The following is a 15,417-nucleotide window of genomic DNA, read 5'->3' on the forward strand; positions in this document are numbered from 1 at the left end:
GAGTCTTGAAAGGTCCTGCCAACTTCCTAGATAGTACTTACATGTCTTACACAAACAATGCATCTTCTCTAGAGGAACATACCTCTTCTGAAAGGAATTCCTTTACCTGTTTATTTGCTGCTAGTCCCTCTTTCTCTCTGAGAATGCCGGAAAGAGAAAGCACAGGTAAGAATCAGAAATTGCAAGAGCCAGGGTACCCTGGAGGGGAGAGGGACAGGGTGGGGGGTTCCCAGAGCAAAATGACTTGGAAGTGAGAATATAGTAAATCAGGATTCCTTGAGAGTGTCCTTGAATGTTGATAAATGATTAATGGCAAAGAACAGAAGACCTGTTTATCTCCCTCCCTGTGTAGCCCCTGTAATGGTGTCTGAGTTTTGTTACTTTGCATAACAATAACAGGAGGTTGGGAAGGAAGGCCTGGATCTATATGTTAGCTATAATTAGCCTTTATACTGATGATTATCTTGCTCCACTCCCACACTGTATATAAAAACATCCCCTGAAATCTTGATGTCAACTTAAAACTATTCTCTAGACCTGCGTGGAGCTCATGGAAAGAATAAAGGAAAAGCAGTTTAAAGAAATGAAAGCTAAGGACTGAGAAGAAAAAAAAAAAAACAAACACTGCACCTCCTCCAGAATAGATACATGAATAACAGAAGATTAGATTTGTTGTCATCTTGCTGCAGCTCCTCCCCTCACCCCCAGCTCCGTACAAAGAAATAACTCTTAGACAATTACAATTTGGGTAAAAGTATAATACTGACTTAAATCAGGTTTATCTATGAAGTCAACTGTCTTTCCTGCTTTTTACCATACTCTGAAGTTGATATTGAATTAGCTCCATGTGTTCTTATAATCTTCTATCACTTTGAAGAAAATCTTTACCGTTTTAATTATATAAATGCTTCCTAACTGGGTGGACATTGATACTTTGCCTTACATTTTAGTTCATATTTATATCCACAAGAAAGTTTGTAGATTACAGTGATATATTTTGCAAGTGATAGGGGAGGAATGGAAAGCTCGAGATGGTAACAATGAAAATCTAGCATGTTATGTAAAGAAATTACATGTAAAATGATAAACTTGTCCATTCAAATGTAATATGCTAAATTCTGTATATCCAGTATATATGCTTTTTCTTAGTGTGCTCAAAGGAGCTAATAATTTTTTAAATATTGCCATCCTCAGCATGTTAACTTTTTTGTGTATGTAAAATGAACTTTCTTTATTTAAGAAATTGTAAATATCTTAAAATACTAGGTTATTTCCTCAAAAAAACAAGTGTTTTTAAATTTAGAAACTTTTAAAATGGGTAGATGTAGCATAGGCAGCATGTACTTGCTCAACTTTGAAAAAAGAAAACACTTTATATGACCACTCTAAAACAAGTGCTTTTGGGGTAGTAAATTTCACTCTGAAGTTCATATGTCATAGCCTGAAACATTAACATATTCTATCTTATGATTAATGGAGGCTGTGTGCAAACATCTCACTCCAGATGAAGCAAAAATGTAATCATCCCCTCCTCATTCTGAGTTAGGTAAAAGAATTATCCACAGTCTGAGCTTGCATTAGGAAAGTATTTAAAAGACATGAGTTATGACTAATCCACATTAGGTCTCACATATTTTCAGAGTTCTTGGTATTATGCTGAGTTGCAGCAGAAATGGTAAAGATAGACTGGGTCACTGAAGGCTTAGAGAAAAAGTTTTGGTGTCAATAAAGTTGAAAAAAGATTCTCAAGGCTGAAAAGGTAATGAAGTCAACTGATTATTTTATTAAAGTTTTGCTTCTAAAAAACAGTTATGCATAGGAATAATTACAGATATTGTGGACAATATCTTTTGGGATAAATAAGCTCCTTACACTAGTCCTCTTGGGAACAGGGAAGGGAGTGATTTTAGTGTTTCACATTAAATGGTCCTGTAAACTATTTGTAACTCTTTTTAAAAGTAAATAAAGCAGTTAAACTATGTAAATAAGTTTACAATATTGGAGTTATTGTGATAATTCCAAACAGTACACCCTTCAGATGAATGTAAATATCACCCTGTGTTAGTTTGTTGGACTGCTTAGAGAGATTGTATTCATAATGTTGGAAATGTGGCAATTTAATGCCTATATGAGAAGCACAGTTATGGTATAGCTTGATGATTACTCTTTTATTTATTCTCCTTAAAGAAGCATGTCAGTTTTCTTTCCTTAGTTTAGAAAATAGGAAGGAAATGAAAGTGGAGAAAATTGACACCAAACTGAGTTCAGACCTTGAGAATCGGAAAAAGAATAAAGCAAGAATTAGCACCATGGACAGAGACGAGCAGACCTTGAATAAGGGTTTGCAAAGCCTGTTGACTGTTTTCTGTCTTTCCCTGTGAGAGAAGGAAATTGCATTTCTTGGGAACGATTCATTCCACAGACTTTGAGGAATAGATCACCCTACCCCATGGAAAGACGTTTATTCTGAATTACGCTCACTTTTGTTAGAACTCTGCCATCGTGACCAACCACCTAGAGAGTTAGAGCCCCAAATTCACGGTGCACCTTCCACTGTCTTCCTCTTTCACATACACTCCCTGGTCCTGGGGAGTCTGCCTTTCATCAAAGTGTTCATGAAAAATAAATGCAAATCCAGGTAGCCTTCAGAAAGTCTGCTAAACCTACTTCAGAGTTCTTAATCCTGGGAATTCCCAGCGGGGATGGCTGCAAAACATGCCTATCCACTCAGCCTCTCTCCCCTCCCCCAAATCTTCACCCAGCTCCCTCCACCCTCTGGCAAAGGGGCAAAAGCCTTTTATCCGAAGGTGAGTGACCTCCAAGACTGTTTTAGAAAGGACTCTTTTATATTGCAAACACTTTCCATTGGGGACAGTGCCAGAGCGGCAGCGAGCAGGATCACAGTAGCCTTTACTTTCCCTTTACGTGGTGTCTTTAAACTCCTGTTGGAGGGAAAAGGCAGTAAAGAGAGCACACGGAAGGAGAATTCCCCCACTCCATCCTGAGGTTCAGGTTAACATTTAAAGACACGTGAATTGCTTGTTTAAACCTTTCTGTTTTAAATAAATACATGTAACTAGTGTCGCAGCAAAATCTTTGAGATCAGGCTGGATTGCTGTCCCCCCACACACAGATACTTCTTTTCTGGACAAAATGTTGATGAGGTTCGTTTTCCTTTAGGTGACTCGCCTGCAGATATTCAGACTCGGATCTATTGCACGTGCCAATATATTTGCAGCCTCTGAACCAGGAGTATTTATGTAAACGCTCCCACCAAAGTTCTCGGATTTTCCTCCCCTCTTTTACTCAGTAACAACTTTTAGGAGGATAATAAACTCACGTCTTTCCTGAGCATGCAAAGGGACATCGAGGCGACCGGGCGAGGTTGAGAGAGGAAAAACTGCAGTTGAAGAAGGGTACATCAGCGCCTTGTGTTCCTCTCTTTCAGGTTTGCTAACAGCCTTCTCTACGCTTCCTCCTGGAGCCGATACATCTCATACAAAATTAATACAAGTAATTAAAAATAGCAGTTTCCAAAGTTAAAGGAAACCATCTGTCTCAGCTGGTAGCAATCAGCCTTTTCTCGCCGGCCCCTTTACGGGGACCCGGGAAGAAACGGTTTTTCTGCTTCCGATGCTCGGAGGCTCTTTCTTATATTGAAGATTTATGTTTCCACTTGTGTGCGATGCACGTCTAATTTGAAATAATAAAGCCGGGCTGAGCAACCAGTCAATCAGAGCCATCAACTGCGCTCGGCGCCCGCCCTGCCCCCCACCTCCCCGGGTCTCTAACTCTCCCCCCACCCCACCCACCCAACCCCGGCTCTCCTCTCACTCACACTTTTCCCCCTACGTGTGTTCAGATCGAGCCCTTGCCCCGCAGAGCAAGTGACGGCAGCGGGGCACGGTGACAAAGGCGGGGTTTGTGGCAGAAGAAGGCTGGGGCCCGGGGAGACACGCGGCTAGAGAAACAGCTGTCTTATCAGCCCGCTGCAGAGATGGAGATGGCTCGAGAGGTCCTCAACAGATAATCACTTGAATAGGTTTGCAATGCGCCAAACTTCACGCTTGATAAGGCCAACCCAATGTAGAGAGCAGCCCAGATCCTGCTCCATTCTGTTTTATCTGGGCTGTAAATTAAGAAATTGAAATTCAGGTGGCAGAGGCAGCAGCCTGCTGATAGACCGCGAAAGTAAACTGTCATTAAAATGCTTTCGGCAGGCAGAGAGGGGGCGCCTGGAATGGGATATTGTTTTTTTATTAAGGAAAAAAAAAATTGGGGGTGGGGGGAGAGGGACGGTGAGAAGCAGCAGCCCACCCGCCGGGCTTAAAAATGATTTGGGAAGAGGAAAGATGAGTGAAAAAGAGACTCGGAGTCTGCCCATGAATCCTAATAACAGCTACTGAGAATAAACAATCGGAAGAGTATAAAGTTCTGTGAAGTTTGGTATGGTCGGGATTAAGGAACAATTTAAACTCATCTGGTAGAAAGGGAATTCTGTCTTTCTCAGAGCAGGAACAGAGGAAGTGGATTCCAAATGGACTCTAAAGTTTTCCCTTCATTGTAACAAAAGCAGATCAACGGGATACAGAAGAGTTAGCATAAACTGAAGAAAACCTGGCCTTTTGGTTGAAGTGATAGGGCTCCCCGGAGAGATTCAGGATGATTTTTAGAATAGCCTAAGAACTTCTCAACTGCAGAAAAGAATCTGCCTAGCTACTTGCAGGAATAAGTTATATTTCAATTTCCTCCGTCTTTTATGCAGGTAATTACTATAGGCTAATTCAGGAAACTTAAAAAATTCCAGGTATGTATTCTGACAGTACTGGATCCTTACAGCATACTTACTATGTACACTCTTTTGTCTGTTTTTATAGATAAGAGGTTTGAAGTTGTATGCATTATTTGCATGTTTCCCCCCAAGTTGAATGTGTATAATGATCAGTGGATAGCCAAAGACCTTGTTATCTTGCTTCACTAATGTCGTAGAACAGGACGTTGCTCTCTGTGTCTAAAATGGATTGCGTGTTCACTGATGTCCATTCACCAGGCGTGTAAATATGATACGATGTATTGCATTTTCCACAAGAGCCTTTATATTTTAAGTCTTAGGAACATTTACAAAGAGATACCTTCAGGTGACAACACATGGTTAATATGGCTTTAGAAAATAAACTGTTTTTATTTTAAACCAAAACTTTAATCACAGTCAAAGGGCATTTAATTGACAATACATTAGCTGCTTACATCACTTTGGGATGAATAAAAATTAAAGATGAATTTGATGGAAAGAATTATGGAAACATTTAAGTTGTGTGTTTCAGTAAATTTTAACCTAATTTTATATATTGAAAACAATTCTAAATCTTGAAGTTGTTACCTGATTACTCAGAGAATGACAAACAAATATAAGTCATGACTCTCAAAACATTTCTATTGAATAGTTAAATGTAACAATCCTTCATTTCGTGTAACACAGAGCACAGGTGTTTGGTATTCTTTTGTAAATTCCAGGGAATAGATGAATCAGAGCTATGTGTATCCTTTTCCATGAGAGAAATTTACGGCTGTAAACTACATTTTGCTTTTCAAACCATCATTTTCTATGCTGGTAAATTGGTTTAAACAATGGTTAATATGTGAGCATTTCAGGAAATATTCTTTTAATGAATACCTGCATTTTTGACACTACCATATTTTCAATAATCAGATAAAAAGACATTTTTCTGTTTGTTACAAATACTCAAACAAGTTTGAATTACAAGCTTTAATGAGTCCTTTACATCATGGTTGTTGTTTTTCTAAATCAAATTGAAAATATGTATACAATGGACACGTAAACTTATTCTTTGTTAACACAAAGCAGGACTTTTTAAAGATGTAAATTTGAATAAGGATTAAAAGATGCATTGTAAGTTTGAAATGTTAAAAAAAGTGCATTTCATGAATTTAATAACAGCATTTCAAAACAAAAGGATGATTTTTAAATGAGAAATTTTCATATGGAACAGAAAAGTACTCTAACATTAAATTAATGCAAAAACCACTCCTCATTTTTGTCATAAATGAATGATATACATGGTTTTTAAAGGCATAGCCAATCATTATGAATGAAACATAATAAAATATTCAAAAATGCAAAATTTGTGCTTCTATTATTAGTTCCACTCTGTGGGAAGTGGGATAGTGTATTTTTAAGACAAGCAGTCTTTCTATAATTTGTAAGGCAAAAACATTGGAAGCTTTGGAAATATCCAAAAGTTGTGACATTTTTGTTTACAACTGCTCATAATTCTTTTACCGAAAATATAAGACATAAGTAATTATGTTCTTCCAGATAATAATATTTAGCATCAAATAAGGGTCAAATAGTCAGTTCCTATTTCTAGATATTTTTTCTTGACTGTGACAAAAGGTTCATTTCAATTACAAAAGCATCTTTTGAGTACCTATCATTTCCCAAAATAACAGAATTAGGAAAAATAAATGCTTAAAAAACATCATGTTACTTTTTAGGAAGCTCTAATAAAGTGAAAATATTGTTGTTTTAAATAACTAAGTTAATGTGTTGTATAAATCATGAACAATGTGCTTCAAGTTTTGTTATTGTTTATCCCCCTAAGTTTTTGTATGATATCTCTTGATAAATTTTTAATAGTGTAACTTGTCAAAACTTTCTCCTTTAAATAGAAATTGTAACATTTCCCTTTTAGGTGTTTTAGTTTTTCAAATTGTTAAGGACTTGAGGTTTGGAAATAAGACGCAGGTAGATGTGAACCTGACTCTATGTAGCATCATGGGGTCCTGGGCAAGTTATTTTATCACTTCTATGTCTGTTTTCCTCATCTATAAAATGGTGGATAATAATGCTCAATTTAAGATCATTGTGAGGTGAAATGCAATCATGAATGTAAAATACTCAAACTTCCTGGCATGGAGGAAGCAGTCAGTACATGGTAAGTACAATTATGGGAACAAAAATAGTAACTTGAAACATTTATCTAATGAAGCTGAATGAGAATTCCTGATTTTGCATATTATTTCTTAAATACTTTCATGTGCTCTCATTAATGTCCTAACTGGTATATCTCATAATAACTTCTCACATTTCTAATTGTAACCAAGTTTAAAAGGCCCCAAAACATAAAACCTCCTGTCTGCCTGGTTATGTGACTTCAATATATTTCCCAATACAATTTCATGATTCACCCATAAAAAGTTGTGGGTCTTCAAAAAAGAACTGAGTCTGAGATCCCATTTGACTGATATAATAATAAAAGCACCTTAGATTTTTATGGTACCTTTTATCACAAAAGCTCAGTGCACTTTTACATATTTATCATTGTAACCCCAGGAGGTAAGGAAGGACATAAATTATTTCTCATTTTCAGGGGCATAACAGAGGCATAAGGAATTTAGGTAACATTTCTAAGGTTAATAGAAATAGAGAATAGCTTTCCTGAATGTCAGTCTTCCTGCAATCTGATACTCCCTTTAGCATTAATCATGGCTATTGTTACCTTAGTTAGGCTCAAATGTTAGTGTCTGGCATTAAGTATAGCTTATAATTCAGTTAATTACTTGATGAAATCATGTTGAATTGGCGATGTGCTATCATAGTCTAATCAAATTAAAATATTTTGATGTTATGCAGAGACATTTTTATTATTTAATTATATACACGCACACATTATATATTCTTACTTTCCTTTCTGTGTTAATCTAAGGCAAGAATTTTAAAGTTACTAGCGATTTATAATCTTGAAAGAAATCAGTTCCAATCTCCTTGTCACTTATTTAGCCCTACGTTCACTCCCTCCTCCCCATTTTTTATAGGCTATTATATTAATTCCATTTACATAGGCTAACAGTACTTTATGTCCTAGTTTTCTATTGGTTAGATAGTCTGTATTTGAAAAAATCTATCAAAATAAATATCCAAAAGAATACAGAAGTAGACTAAATAGAGCTTTTTATCATAGTCATTTGTTTGAATAAAGCAAAATGGAAAACTAATGTCTGTCCACTTGAAATTGTAAAACAGAATATCAGAGATTACTAAAACTTACTTATGGTTTTTACTTCTACAGTTCTCTCCTGGGCTTACTTTGCTATGGGTTGATACAGATGCAGCTGGAAATGTGGACTTTCGTTAAGTAAGTGAAATGGAAGGAAACAAAATTTAGCAGCCTGATAAAAGAATAAAGCAGGCCTAAATGCACTGTAGATCACAATGGAAAACAGACTTAATGTTTTTATTTTAAGTTTCAATAGGCATCTGTCTGCATTCTAAATGCATCTTATAATTTGATAAGATTGACCCACTCAAGGTCATGTCCAACCATGTGACTGCCAGCCTTCTACAAGAAAGCATAATTAGCACAAGAAGAAACACATGTGGGTACACACAGACTAGCCAGAGCTGCTGTTCACTGCCGTTTCATACCAACCCCTCTTAACTGTTCATATTGATATGATTAAATAGAAAGAAAATCTATTTCTTGAATCAAGTCTATGTGCATTTTAAGGCTGGCAATAATGTTACAATAGAAATACTATTCCTTTGGTCATTACATTGTGGTATGAGAAATTAGAGAACATGAAATGTCAGTTTTGTAAACATGAGTTGGAAGACGTACATCAATGAATGGTGTTACAGACTATCTTAGCTGTTTGAGTAACAAATAGACGTCTCCTTGAATTATTTGGACACAATTTACTGTGAAATTTCTTTTTTTCTCTTACTGGTGTCTCTAGATTCCTTGTGCAGACAATAAAAAGAAAAGCCTTTCTTTTATGTCAGTGCTCATTATTTAACTCATCCAGCACTGATGTTTTCTAGAATACTAATATTTCCTGAATGTAAAATGAATACTAAAAGGGAGGTGTGTCTCCATATTAGCCATATCAAAAGGATACATCAAAGTTTCAGCCTCTTTGTAAAGTCTGTATAAAAGAAGAAAATATTCATATATATTACACTGTTCAGTCCTCAGTTTCAAAAGACCTTTATGTAAATCTACTCTGCTGTGGGCTGTGTGTGTGTGTGTGTGTGCCTGTGTATGTTCTCCACAAATGAAAAGATGTCCAGATGGGAAAACTACAGGACTTTGGTGGAAGAGCCCAAACCCCAGTACAGAGGTAGGCTGGAAAGCAAAGGACATCAGGTGGCTTAGGCATTGTGGAATCATCTCATGCTGGCTTTGAAAGCCAGTAGAGGGAAGTACTAACATAAAACTACCAGATGCAGGGTATACATATTGAAAGCCAAGCAGGAAGCCACCTAAAGTATAGGAATCAAAACTAGAACATAAGCAGAGTTAAAAAGCCTTTGTTTAAAATTCTTGGCTACCTGGAATGAGGTGATAGGGTCAGAAGGTAATAGAAATGGGGGAAAGACTGAGGAATGGAAGAGGGATTCATGCTAAGAACAAAAGTGCTGTGATGGCCACAGTATTCCTTCCAGGCACTGGGAAAGTGATAGGGTTTTTGAACAAATAATACTTTTGACCCAACAAGCACAAGAAAGCTGAGAGGGAAAGAAATCAGGGTCTAGAGCCCATCAGACTGGCATCCTGCTTAGCCCTGGATCCCTCTTAGACAGCTTTGTGCCTCAGGGAGGACTTTAAAATCTCTGCTGGGCCAGCACCACGGCTCAATAGGCTAATCCTCTGTCTGCGGTGCCGGCACACTGGGTTCTAGTCCTGGTCGGGGCTCTGGATTCTGTCCCGGTTGCCCCTCTTCCAGGCCAGCTCTCTGCTATGGCCCGGGGGGTGCAGTGGAGGATGGCCCAAGTACTTGGGCCCTGCACGCCATGGGAGACCAGGAGAAGCACCTGGCTCCTGGCTTAGCACGATGCGCCGGCCACGGCGGCCATTGGAGGGTGAACCAATGGAAAAGGAAGACCTTTCTCTCTGTCTCTCTCTCTCACTGTCTACTCTGCCTGTCAAAAAATTTTTAAAAAAATCTCTGCTGGGAAAAGACAAAATGTAGTATCAAGCAAAGATAACCTAAACTTGGAGAAGGGAGATACAAGTGTTAGTGTTGTTTCTCTACTAACTAGGTGATTGTCTTCAGCAAGCCATAATTCCCAAAAGAGTGGATTTATAATAACAATGATAATGAGTAACACATATAATGTGCTAGATAAAGATAACATTCTGGTGCTCTATATGTATTAGATCAATTAATCCATACAATACTCTTATCATTTTACAGAAAAATAAACAGAAAATTAAGTAACTGGCCCACCACCACACAGCTAATAACTGACAGAGCTGGGGATTGGACCACAAGCAGACTGTCTCTAGGGCCCAAGTCCCTCACCAGTATTTATTAGATTACGCCAGTTAATTTTCACAATAATCTTACAATTTTGCAGATGGGGAAATCAAAGAAGTTAAACTGGCCCAAGATTACACAACTAGAAATTGACAGCGCTGGGAACTGACCCCAAGTAGTCCATCCCTGGGGCCCAGGTCCTTAACCACTATTTATTAGATTAACTCCAGGGTACTTTCCCGATGTTCCTAATTTTAAAGAAATACTTCAGAAATTACAGAGCACATAACATATGCAAGAATAAAACGGGCACCAGCATTGTAGTATAGCGAATTAAGCTGCCGCCTGTGACACCGGCATCCCATATGGGCACTCTTTCAAAGTCCTGGCTGCTCTATTCCTGATCCAGCTCCCTGCTAATGCACCTTGGAAAGGAGCAGAGAATGGCCCAAGTCCTAGGGCCCCTGCCACCACATAGGAGACCCGGAAGAAGCTCCGGCCTTCTGCCTCTTGGCTTCAGACTAACCCAACTCCAGCCATTGCAGCCATTTGGGGAGTGAATCAGTGGATGGAAGATTCTCTCTCTCTCTCTCTTCCCCTCTCTGTAAACTCTCCTTCCAAATCAATCAATCTTAAAAAAAAAAAAAAGAGTACAAATGCATACGAAAAATAGATATTACAATTAACACAGTCATATTATCAGAAATAATCATCTTTTCTCACCATGCAATCCATTGCTAATAAATCAAAGTGAGATAAAATTCATAGTTGAATCATTTTCTTCTTTAAAATAAATAAGGTTAAATATAATAGAAATTTGAGAAGCAATATATAAGATGTTCTAATATGTTCCAAACCCTCAGTAATATTTTTGGAGGATTTTAGGAAATATTTATTATTTAGCTTTTGCATATTTTTAAAAGTCTGTCATAATAATACAAGTAAACAGTTATAAAGTCACTAAAAGTGACTACATATTTATTACTTAAGTATATGGGAATATTTTTCATGAAATATTATTGAACATATTAAACATCATATAAAGAATTTTCCAGAGAACATTACATAATGGTTATTTGGAATTAATGGGAGTCATACTCATAGTTACTTTTTTCCCTAAATTTTCTGAATTTCATAAAAATGTTGAGCATGCATTCTTTTTCATAAAAAAGAAAAGCATTTTTGTGTTCTGGGGTGGGATTCTACATCTCAAACTTTAGGCCCTATAGCTTCCAGATGGGAGCAGCTACTGCATACTGACGTGTGATAAGAACCAGAAACTGTTCCAAAGACGAGTTAGATTCAGACAGAGGTCAGATTAACAGCCTGCAGATCTTTATGGGTTGTAAATAAATAACATTCACTTATAAAAACTAATTTTGATATGTGACATGTTTAAAAATAAATATGGCAAAGCAATATTACAAAATTCTCAGAAATTGCTCTACAAGTTTCTTAAGCTACAATGCCATATATAACTGTCCCATCTAAGTAGAATTGTCTAGTATTAATTATACACAAGAATACCAAGTCTTTCCTTCGTAGATTACCTACGTGTATAATAACTAAGGGAAGTTCTTCATTTAATTAATCATTTCTTTTCCCCTATTATACCCATTCCCTCACTTGCTCAATAATATCATAAAATGAACTTTTATTCCCAACTAGTGAAGCCCTTGACGTGATTTGCTTATTTTTCTATGGCACATAAATAAAGGAAAACCATAATACAGTAAATAATTATAATTAGATTGCATAAAAACTAGATTCTTGACAGGTACCACTTAGTGAATTGCTATTTCAGTGCCCTAATAGTCACCTGAGTTAATTCAATTTTTTTTTTTTTTTGTCATTTAGTGGTTTATTAAGCTTTTGGCTTGGGTATGCACCCCAGACAATTTTCATATTGTCTAACTTTTGTCTTCAAAATCACTCTTGGGAGAATGTGAAATTGGATCACTGTCCCATCTCCATAGGATGGACAATCTCTGAACATCCCCACTTATTTATTTCATTGTATTACTTAGAAATATTCTAACATCTGGCCAAGAATCTAATAAAAGCTACATGGAGTTATTATTTAACTTAAAGGGATATTATGATTAAATGTTCAGTATTAGTAAAACCAAAAAAAGGAACTAAGGGACAATACTAAAACAAGAGAAACTTATTTCTGAATATGACATATTCTAATGTACCATTTTACTATCTTTTAAGCTTTATAAACTGTGGTCATATCTTAATTTTTAGATATGAATTATGACCACTTTGAAACAAAACTTATTTGTCATAAACAGACATAAAGTGCCTCTGCCCTCACTCATGCACTCATTTGACTCATGGCGCAGTCTTGAATAATTTTAAACCAAACATGACTGCGGCAATCAATTTTCATCCAATTTATTGGGAATGAGTTAAAGCCAATTAAAAAGCCATTTTTGGTGCAATTCAAGGGGAAAAATGTATAAACCCATGAAAAACAAATTTCAGCCCTAGACATGAGTCATCACTATTCTAAATATTGGTGTCAGTCCCACATCAGAAAGAACAAACCTAAAATTGCATAGTACATGCTGAAAACTGCCTTTATCAGCAATAATTTTAGACAATTGTTCACATTTTTTATAAGAAATTGACCTGGAGGGAAAAATCATATTCTTATATAGGAATAATTTTTGCAAGGAAATTAAAAAGTGGTTTATAGAAGCTCCTTGTGTTTCTGAATTAAGAAGTGAGGTAGAAAGTCATCTGTGACCTTTATACAAAGAAAGCAAAACATTTTACCTATAATTTTAAAGGATCTTTTACCTGTTAGACCATATCTCCTTTCCCATGAATATATTGGCTCTCTTTTAAGGCTATAAAATGAAACAATCCCTGTACGCTCTGGATATTCTTAGGGTAATCAAAGCAGCAAAATTGAAGCTTCTAGGTTGGAAATTACAGCTATAAAATACGGCGATACGTTTTCAATCTGTATATTAAAAGGGCCATTTCAAGTTCAGGGTTGTCACGGTTAAAAGTATTCAAGTAGACCTGCATTCTGGTTCTGCCTCTCCTGTGTCCTTGGTCTATGATTTTAGGTACATTTGCTTGAGCTCTCTAAGCCTCAGCTTTCCCATTGGTTAAATGGGAAGCTAAAACCATAATCACCTTGTAGGGATGTTTTGGGCATTAAGTGAAAAAAAAATTAAAGCATTTTTCAAATGCTTGGCACAGACTGACTCTTCAGTGATGAACATCACCGTTGAGAGAAAAGCCCAGCTCTTTTCATTCATGGCTGTGTTTCAATGCCTCAACCTACCAGCAGAGGTCTTATCTTCTAAAGTACAAATGTCTGGTCTTTACCCTAAGATGAGTCTAAGTACATATATTTTTATATATATATATATATATATATATATATATATATATATATATAAAAAGCCCCATAATGCAGGCCAGCGCTGTGGTGCTGCAAATTAAGTGGCTGTCTACAGAACCAGCATCCCATATGGGCCCCAGTTCCAGTCCCAGCTGCTCCGTTTCCAACCCAGCTCCCTGCTAATGTGCTTAGGACAGCAGTGGAAGATAGCCCAAGTGTTTGGGATCCTGCACCCACATGGAAGACCAGGATGAAGCTCCTGGCTCCTGGCTCCTGGCTTCGGCCTGGCCCAGCCCTGGCCTTTGCAGCCATTTGAGGAGTGAAATAGCGGATAGAAGATCTCTGTCTCTCTCTCTCTTTCAAAAAAAAAAAAAATATATATATATATATGCACAAAATAATAAAAGGCTCCATAACTGATTCTGATGAAACAGTGATTTAAAGAAAAAAAAAAGTACAGGTTTTTCATTTGCTCGGTTAACATGGGGTTAAGGTAACCTGTGGCTTGAACTATTTTGGTCCAGCTCTCTCTTTGAGCTGTCTATAGGAATAATTGTCAACTTTGTACTTTATGTTATGTGGAGAGAGGCTTAACTGGGATATCATAAGATTTCATTTACATTCATATGGCTGTGAGGTCACAGAATAAGTGTGATTTTACACAATTTCCTGTTAGTGAAATGAAAGAACTGATATGTGAGATAGGTCTGGGAAATTAGAGTCATCCACTGACAAAGATATATTTTAGTGTTTGCTATATTTTTAGCTTTTACTCCCACTTAAATAAACATAGGAAGATAAGCTAATACTACCAAATCAATTTTTTCAGAGTTATGTTTTCCTGTTGAGGTAGTTCATTTCTAACTGTCCTGCTTCAAGATAAGTAAGCAATCTCCTCTGACAGAAATCAAGGAATGCCTTGCAGTGAAGAAAAACAACTACTAGAAAAATATTCTTGTATATATTGGCTGGACATGACTAATTCACAAGTTAATCACCATGATCATCTAACAAAATCCAGAGCATTTCCCCTGGATGTGACTTTTATGTATTAACTGGAACTAGAACCCTCGTTGATATTCTGCCATTAGTGGAAATTAATTTATTGGACTAATAACCTATCACTTTGGGAAGGAATGAGATGTTGTCCCTGGGTAGACCTTGGGTTTTAGCAATGTCAGTAACTGGGGCAGCACAAACCCAGGACAACAAGGTCCAAGAGGTATCAAGAAAAGAGATGGGGAGGTGAGAAGATCAGACAGTTTTCACCATTTTTGCCTACAGCAGATCACAGTGCAATTGGAAAATTCTCAGACTTAAAATTTCTGTAGACCTTGTTTATAGAAAATCAGAGTGATTTATATCTTGGCATACCTCTCCATTGGAATTCAGGAAAATTCCAATGCTGCCACACCACCAGAGTCTTTAATTTAGAGTTTGTAGAGAACAGGCCATTGATATACCCTCTTTCTGGATTTAAGAAAGCAAATTGTATCTATTAACTAACAGCTCCCTGGGAAAATACTTATTCTTCAGGGATATTTTACCCTCAAGGTTTAGAAATGACTCGGCAGTCTAGATATAATTCAACATTATGGTTTGGCAAACAAAACAGATATTAGTAAACAAGAGATATTGATCAAGATGCTGATGAAAGAGTTGGTAACACAGACACTGCTTTTAAAACTGTTCATGAGGGGCTGGTGCTATGGCATAGCAGATAAAGCTGCTGCCTGCAGTGCTGGCATCCCATATGAACGCCAGATCGAGAC

The sequence above is a fragment of the Oryctolagus cuniculus genome, chromosome 1, assembly GCF_964237555.1.
Source record: "Oryctolagus cuniculus chromosome 1, mOryCun1.1, whole genome shotgun sequence".
NCBI classification, from domain to species: domain Eukaryota; kingdom Metazoa; phylum Chordata; class Mammalia; order Lagomorpha; family Leporidae; genus Oryctolagus; species Oryctolagus cuniculus.